The sequence below is a fragment of the Peromyscus californicus genome, unplaced genomic scaffold, assembly GCF_007827085.1.
Source record: "Peromyscus californicus insignis strain IS unplaced genomic scaffold, ASM782708v3 Scaffold_23__1_contigs__length_62951481, whole genome shotgun sequence".
Lineage (NCBI taxonomy): Eukaryota > Metazoa > Chordata > Mammalia > Rodentia > Cricetidae > Peromyscus > Peromyscus californicus.
In genome coordinates, this window is record NW_026294534.1 from 41,762,018 (window position 1) to 41,769,896 (window position 7,879).

Sequence of the window (7,879 nt, forward strand, 5' to 3'; positions counted from 1 at the left end):
TCCCCCTTAAGTGTCTCTGAGCCCAGAGGTGGCTGTCGCTCCAGCTGCGGCGATGCGGGCTTGCCGGCTGCTCCCCCACCCCGCGTGGGGGCGCGGGGACCCAGGCGCCCTGGGAGGGCGGGGCACCAAGAGGGAGAGGACACCCAGGGGGCTCTGCTGGCCGTGGAGGCGGCGACGAGTGTCAGTGGAGGTGAGGGGACTTCTCTTCGGGTTCCCCGGGACAGTGCTGCGTGCCGCTCCACCACCCTCCAAGAGGGAGAAGCTGGCGATCGCTGCGCGGAGACTCTCCGCCCTGGCGGTGGATGCGCCTGAACCGCCGCTGCCTCTTGTGAGGGCAGATGCACCGGGCTCCAGCACCCCGCCGAAGAAGGGGCTCAGTGTCCAGCCGCTGGGCTGCCAGCCTCCTCCTCGAGGGCTTCTGCAAACCCCAGGGGGACGCTCCCATCCCCAAAAGGGAGTTTAACCTCCGGCCATGCCAGTTGTCATTTTTGTAAATGGTGATTCAAGTGTATGTTAGGCTTCCTCACTCCCCTGCCTGCGTTTCCTCCTACTCTCGGGAAAGGTGCCTTCCGCCCTCAGGTGCAGCACCCGTGGCCGGGGCCACGGGTTTGGGACGCCTACCTTTCACTCCAAACCGACCTACAAGATCTGATTCGGAGTGCAATGTCTTTGGGCTACCGTTGGCCTCCAAACTGAGCTCTTAAATGGCAATTGACCGCAGGTGCCACGGTTTTTCAGTCACAACCTAACCTTTCCCCAAACCTGCGGAAGAGATGATGACCTTAGAGGCAGCCGCCCACTCCCACCCTCTACAGTCTGAAAGCTATTCTCCACCAAGAAGCCCATTTTTGGCTCAAGGAAATCCTTCCATTCCCGTGGAATACTCCACTGCCTAGCGGCTTTTCCGGCAAAAAAAAAAAAAAAAAAAAAAATCTTTACAGCGTTCCCAAAAAGAGAAGGCAGGGGGGATCAAAATGAAATAAAATCTAGGCCGCATCATGACAAATAAGCAGTCATTAAACTAGGCACCATCCCAAAGGATGGGATGCAAATTTTGCCTCCTGGATTTGGAAGCGGGCTTCCTTTCCTCAGCGGTTTGTCCTCGGACTCTAGCATTTTTTTTTTAAATAAATACTCTTGTAAAAGCACCCGTTTAATACTAGAGTGCTTACAATGATTTTTTTTATAATATGTATATATTATAACCTATGCGTGTATTTGTTTTTTATTGTGCCCAGTTATTTCTCCCAACTTTCTGATAATTTCTGGTTAGATATTTACTCCTTGGTTGTTTTCAATATTTGCTTAGAATTTCCCTATTAATGTACAAATACCCCTTAAGGACCTAGGTGTTTCTTCTACTCTGCAGTCTCATTGACATCCCAAGTAAGCCCCCCAGAGGTCAGCTAAGGAACAGGTGGAGACTGATGTGAGAGAAGGAAAAGAACGCTCATCCTTTCTGCATACCACAGTTGCTCTCTTCCCTAAAGCCAGTTGTCATTTGCAAAGTAGAGTGACTCTGTCTGCACTCCCAGATCCTTCCTCACTTAGGAAGCACCAGCTGTCTGGGAAAGGGGGCCACAGATAGTTGGTATCTTCCTACTAAATGGTATCACACAGATATCATCAAGGAAGAACAGTTGCGGTGCCTCACTGCTCCTGAGTGATGAACACGAATGATTGTCATTCTCTGAGACCATGTCTTCCATAACATAGTGATATCTTTACTCGAAATTAGCATGGGCCATATACAATTTTAAGTCCCCCAAATTGGAGTAGCATACATTTGCTATGTGATCAAAAGATAACCAGACTCTTAACCTGTTAGATGGCTAACTGACTATGGGGTTAGAATTTTAGATACAAGTTTATATAAATCTATATCTAAAAGTATTCATATATGTTATATAGAGAGATATATAAAAAATTAGATAGATACTATAGATGGATGGGTAGATAGATAGATAGATAGATAGATAGATAGATAGATAGATAGATGGATGGATAGATGGGAAGAGTTGGAGGTCAGTGGCTCCTCTCCTGTGCTTATCCTGGACTCATACCCACATCTCCTGGACTGCAACTGTAATAGTTTTCTTTTTTTCCCCATGTGAATTCTATCTTTCATCACATTTGCCCTCAGTGTGCTTCTACTCAGCAATATCCCAAAAGACAGATGTTTATTGGGAGCTGAATTGCACATAATGTTGCTATAATAACCTTGAACACATATTTGTCACTGAAAATCATGTTAATTGGAAAAAAAATTCGATAGTTATTATTTTGTTATCTTGAAAAGTGATTGAATGGCATCCATGAATATTAGCACTGACCATAGTGGTGCACACCTGTAATCTCAGGACTAAGGTCGTCCAAGGATCACAAGGTCTGGACTAGTATGGGCTACATATGGAAAATTTATTTAAAATAATCTACCCCTGGACACCATCAATGATTGTGTTTATGACTGTACACACAGTCTGATTCAAGTATATTTTTAAAATGTGCACTGTGTGAACTACTACTACCACAAATATGTAAATAATACAACATTTTATTGGTTGAGATATTAAAGACTAGCCTAATGTATTGAGAGGGAATTTTGAGAAACTCCAAAATTTACTCTTAAAAAAGGATATATAGTTGCACAACTTCACCAATCAGGTTAAGCTTATTTAATAATATTCAGTTCCTATTTTCTTGCCAAAAATCCATCTTGGCATATCCATCAAGAAATGGAAAAATAATAAGAGAGAAGGAAGTCTTGTTAAGAAGCAGCTAGCATGGAGAGACAGAAATGTAGATGGATGCATCATATCTGCTGAGAACATCAACATGCTCAGAATGCTGGTTCTTAGCATTCTACATGATATATCAAGTTTAGGGCATTTGTCTACAGATTTGTACCGTTGTGTCTATGTTGTCAAAACTAAGTTAGACAGACAACAGGGAAAGCAGGCAATCCTCCTTTCCAAGTCAAGAAATTCTACCGTCTTAAATTTTAAGTATGAGATACCATGAGTTGTAATTTCATTTACTTCAAAAATTTAACCATTTAAAAAAAATACTAAATGCATCACCACTTACCTCGAATCACTAGTTCTTAAACAGTGACCTATTTATTTGCATGTAGGTGTACATACACATTGTCAACATCTAGCCTTACTTGCTGTATGTGTAATTATCTAGTTTATACATGTAGAAACTAGAGGTCAAATATAAAAAGAAATATGCTGACTACTATGCTAGACACAGCAATTACTGTATTTTGGGGCTAAGGGTGACCTTTGTATGTTAGAAAATGAATATGCAAATTACTTACAAATATAACCTTAATATTTAGCATGTTTTAGCTCCTCATTTTCTTCAGCCATTTTATAAATTTTTTGCATACTTCCCTATTACAATGTATCCTTTGTGACAGATTATGAAGCAAAGACTATCTATCCTCTACTCTTGTTCACATTTCACCTAGAGCTGTGAACAGTCTCCTCATGCTGTACTAACCACCACCACCAGTTTCTTTTTTTTTTTTACTCTTCCTTCAGTTTTATTAAGTCTTGAATGACTTTGGGGCACAGTCCAGAGAGATTTTTAATAAGTTTTTCAAATATATTTCAAGGGAGCCCAAAAGAAGGGCAGTCTTTTTGCTGTTAAGAAGATCAAAGTTAGAGATATCCAAGAAAGTTTCCAGAGAGGTCTCTCTGTGTGTGTGAAAACAGAAATCCTTACACCAAATGTGGCTTTTCTCAATATTGTGGACAGGAGCTCTGGAATGAAATCCTCCAAAGTCTTCATGGTGTCTATATAGTTTATACTCAACAGTTTCTCCCTTCCGTCCTATTTCACAAGCTGAGCTCATTTGATTCTGTATTAAAATTTATTCCTCTTGAACCATTATAAATGCTAATCCATCTGTTTAGATTACACCCCCTTTCTTCATCTCTCCAGCTAGAGTCCCTCTTTATTGTCTTCAGTCTCTGCACAGTCACATGGTTCAATGGCAATCACCTCCTTGCTTGATTTCGAATCATCCTTATTCTCATGACTATATTTTTCCAACAGAGTACATAACAACTTGTAACTGCATGCATCTGAGACACATATGGGATAAATTTTCTATAGCATTAGTATTTAAATCCCATGGGGAGGCTTTTCAATACTTTGTTCAGCTGTAGTGGAGTGCCTGCACATACAGTAGTTGCCCCAAAGTGAATAGTTCTGTGGGAAACACGAATGAACACAATTTGTAAGGGCCATGGAAGCAATAGTGGATATTAACCAATTATATTATGATATGATTAATAAAATACAACAGTATTTTTAATAAAATGAAAGTTTTTATCATTACTATAAAAAGCCCTGATGTTTTTAACTTATTTTGTCATTTCTATAAAAACAACATATATTGCTTTATTTTAAACTTTAAATTTATTCTCTGCATATGTTTTGATAATTAGAAATCATAAAAATTAGAAATTCACAGCATGTTGGCATCCTAGAGCAGTAAGGCTTTATTAATCATTAATTTACAACTGTTTTGGTTTAGAATTTAAATGTTTTTAAAAGAAAAACATTCATCTACTTTCTAAATTAATCAATGACTACTTAGTTTAAAGTTGATAATGACAGGTAAAATTTACTGTTATACAGAATGTTTGCATTAGAGAGAAAAAGTAATTTAAGTCATACTCAGTAAATAGCATACGTGATGTTTATATACTTAATTTTTCATTATATAACATTTGTGATATGAGACTAATTCAGATAGCACTTTTAATTTCAGAAGGGTCTATGAAAGTGATAGATTGAGTATGTAGAAAGTGAGAAAATAGATAGGAATGAAATGTAACTTTCAAATCCATTTTTTTTACCTTTGTTTCCCATTTTATTTGAAATAGATTGTTTTCTCATGCAATATATCCTGATTATAGTTTACCCCTCTTTCTTAGCTTACTCCTACTAGTTCCTCACCAAACCACCTCTTCTCCAGGTCTACTCCCTTTCTTTCTTTTTGTTTTATTTCTATAAAAATCTTGCAACCAAGTCTTTTTTTTTCATTTTTTTGTTATTAAAAGATTTTCTATTCATTTTACATACCAACCACAGATTCCCCTCTCCTCTCTCCTCCAGTCCCTCCCCAGTCCTTCCCCCTCAACCCTCCCACATCCTCCAAGGCAAGATCTCCCATGTAGAGTCAGCAGAGCCTGGTACATTCAGTTGAGGCAGGTCCGGGCCCATCTTCCCTGCATCCAGGCTGAGCAAAGTGTCCCATCATAGGCACTAGGCTCCGAAAAGCCAGCTTATGCACCAGGGACGGGTCCCGATCACACTGCCTGGGGCCCCCTAAACAGTCCAAGATAAACAACAACTGTCTTCCTTATCCAGAGAGCCTAGTCTTGTACCATGGGGGCTCCTCAGCTATTGGTCCATAGTTCATGCATTTCCACTGATTTGGCTGGTGTTCTCTGCACATTTTCCCATCATGATCTCGATGTCTCTTGCTCATAGAATCCTTTCTCTCTCTCTCATCATTTGGACTCCTGGAACTCTCTGCCTGGCACCCAGCCGTGGATCTGTGCATCTGCCTTCTTCAGTCAGTGGATGAGGGTTCTATGATGGCAGTTAGGGTATTCAGCCATCTGATCACCAGAGTAAGGCAGTTCAGGCACCCTCTCGACTATTGATCTAGTCCCTTTCTGTCTCTCCTTAGAAAATAACAAGTTTCTAAGGGCTCACACACAAACACGACAAAATAAAATATAGTAAAATAAAGCAGAAACCATTGTATTGAAGTCAGGCAAGGCAACACAACAAAAGCAAAAGATCCCAAGGACAGGCACAAGAGTCAGAAACCCACTCATTCAAACATTCAGGGTTCCCATGTAAAGTACTAAACGGAGAGCTGTGGTGTATAGGTAGGGGACTTGGTGTAGACCCACATAGGTCCTGTGTCTGTGGTCTCTGCATGTTCATGTGTACCTAGCTTAGTTGAGTCAGGGGTTCTTGTTAAGTCCAGAAATTTTGATGAGGCTCAATAAAAATCACAAGGATTTTTTTTTTTATAATGCTAAAATACAAAGAAGTGCATTTCCCATATTCTCAATGTTCAGTGGAAATGCCATCTCAGGAAGAGGCTACTTGACTTTTGGCCTTGGTGTTTGAAAAATCCCATTTAGTCTCGCTGGGAAAAAATTCATGGTAGAAACAGATTAAAAACTACTGTCTTAACTATTTTGAGATAGGCTGATTTTAAACCTTGGAAGGTCAGGGATATTTTATCTCTGATGCCTTAAAAAGCTTGCATTTTCCAATATAATTTAAAAGTAAATTCATTAGTATTAACATATAAGAAGATGAATGTATTTACTTTTTTTTTTTAAAGATTTATTTATTTATTATGTATACAGCATGTATGACTGCAGGCCAGAAGAGGGCACCAGATCTCATTACAGGTGGTTGTGGTTGCTGGGAATTGAACTCAGGACCTCTGGAAGAACAGCCAGTGCTTTTAACCTCTGAGCCATCTCTCCAGCCTGTATTTACTTTTAAAAACAATTTAATTTCTACCTTCTTATTTTTGATGTAGAAGATGTCAAATATAATTTAAATGATTTATCATTTGGAAATATTTTCTAAGCATCATTTCTTCCTTATATTTGGTTATATTTTATTTAGCAATAAACGAAGCCAATTTCAAATGTTCTCTTTTGTTGATCAAAGGGCTCAGATACACTAAGGTTAACTATATCAAGAGCTGTACAATATCATTTCAAAAGGCAAAATTAACCCACACTTTTGAGATAACCTTTCAAATATTGCTTTTGATATTTATTCCTACTAAACCAATTTTAAGGCTAAAGTATTGAGATCTGTGAAAGACATATGAGAGAAACCAAGCCAACTAAATGCAAGAATATCAACCTGATTCTTATTTCACACAGCCATATAGTTTTCAGTTAGTAGCTAAGTTATTTTCTTGGCCTAGTACAAGAACACAGAACATACAAAGTTTGTAAGTAATGAAGGGAAGGAAAGAGATGTGCAATGATATTTTGTATTATATCATAATATACTCTTGTTGCTATAGTAAAAATACCATAATTTATGTAAGAAATGTTCATTTCTTATAATTCAATAGGCATGAAAGTTCAAGACCAAAATGGAAACAGATGAGATGTCTGATTAAGGCCCTTTCCTTGTGGATACTACCTCTAACTCTAAGTCCCCACAAAGTAGGAGCTCTAATGTGTCTCCAATAAGTAGGCACTAAATCCACATAGGAGGACTTTTCTTTCAGCTACAAAAGCCCACACCTTGAGTATTATGCCACTTGGAACTAAATTTAAATGTAAGCTGTTGATGGTGATGCAAACACTTGGTCCACAAAAACCCACAGAGAAAACAAATAAAGGGGACAGGTACCTGGGACCAGAACATACGTGAATAGGTATGAGTTCTTGTTATTAATTAAAGTGGACCAGTTGAAATATAGCTGAGTTAAATGATTTTAAAACTGTGATAAAACATATAGAAAATAGATTTTATTTTCACCTTTTTTGTAGTTTATTAACACAATCAAAATACAAAGGTACAATATGGAGCATATTCATATTGTTGTGCAATTATTATCTCCTTATGTCTCTAGACATGTCTCATCTTTGCATACTAAAGTTTTCTATTCATTTATGAATGATATTCCATGGCTCTCATTCTCAAGCTCATAGCAACCACCATTCAATGTCCTTGGCAACCCATAGGCATGCAATTGTGATGTATTTGCTATTTTATGTCAGAATTATTTCACTTAGCATGATGTTGTCCAGGATCAATGATGTTACAGTATATGATAAGTAGGTGTTTTTTTTTTTTTTTTGAG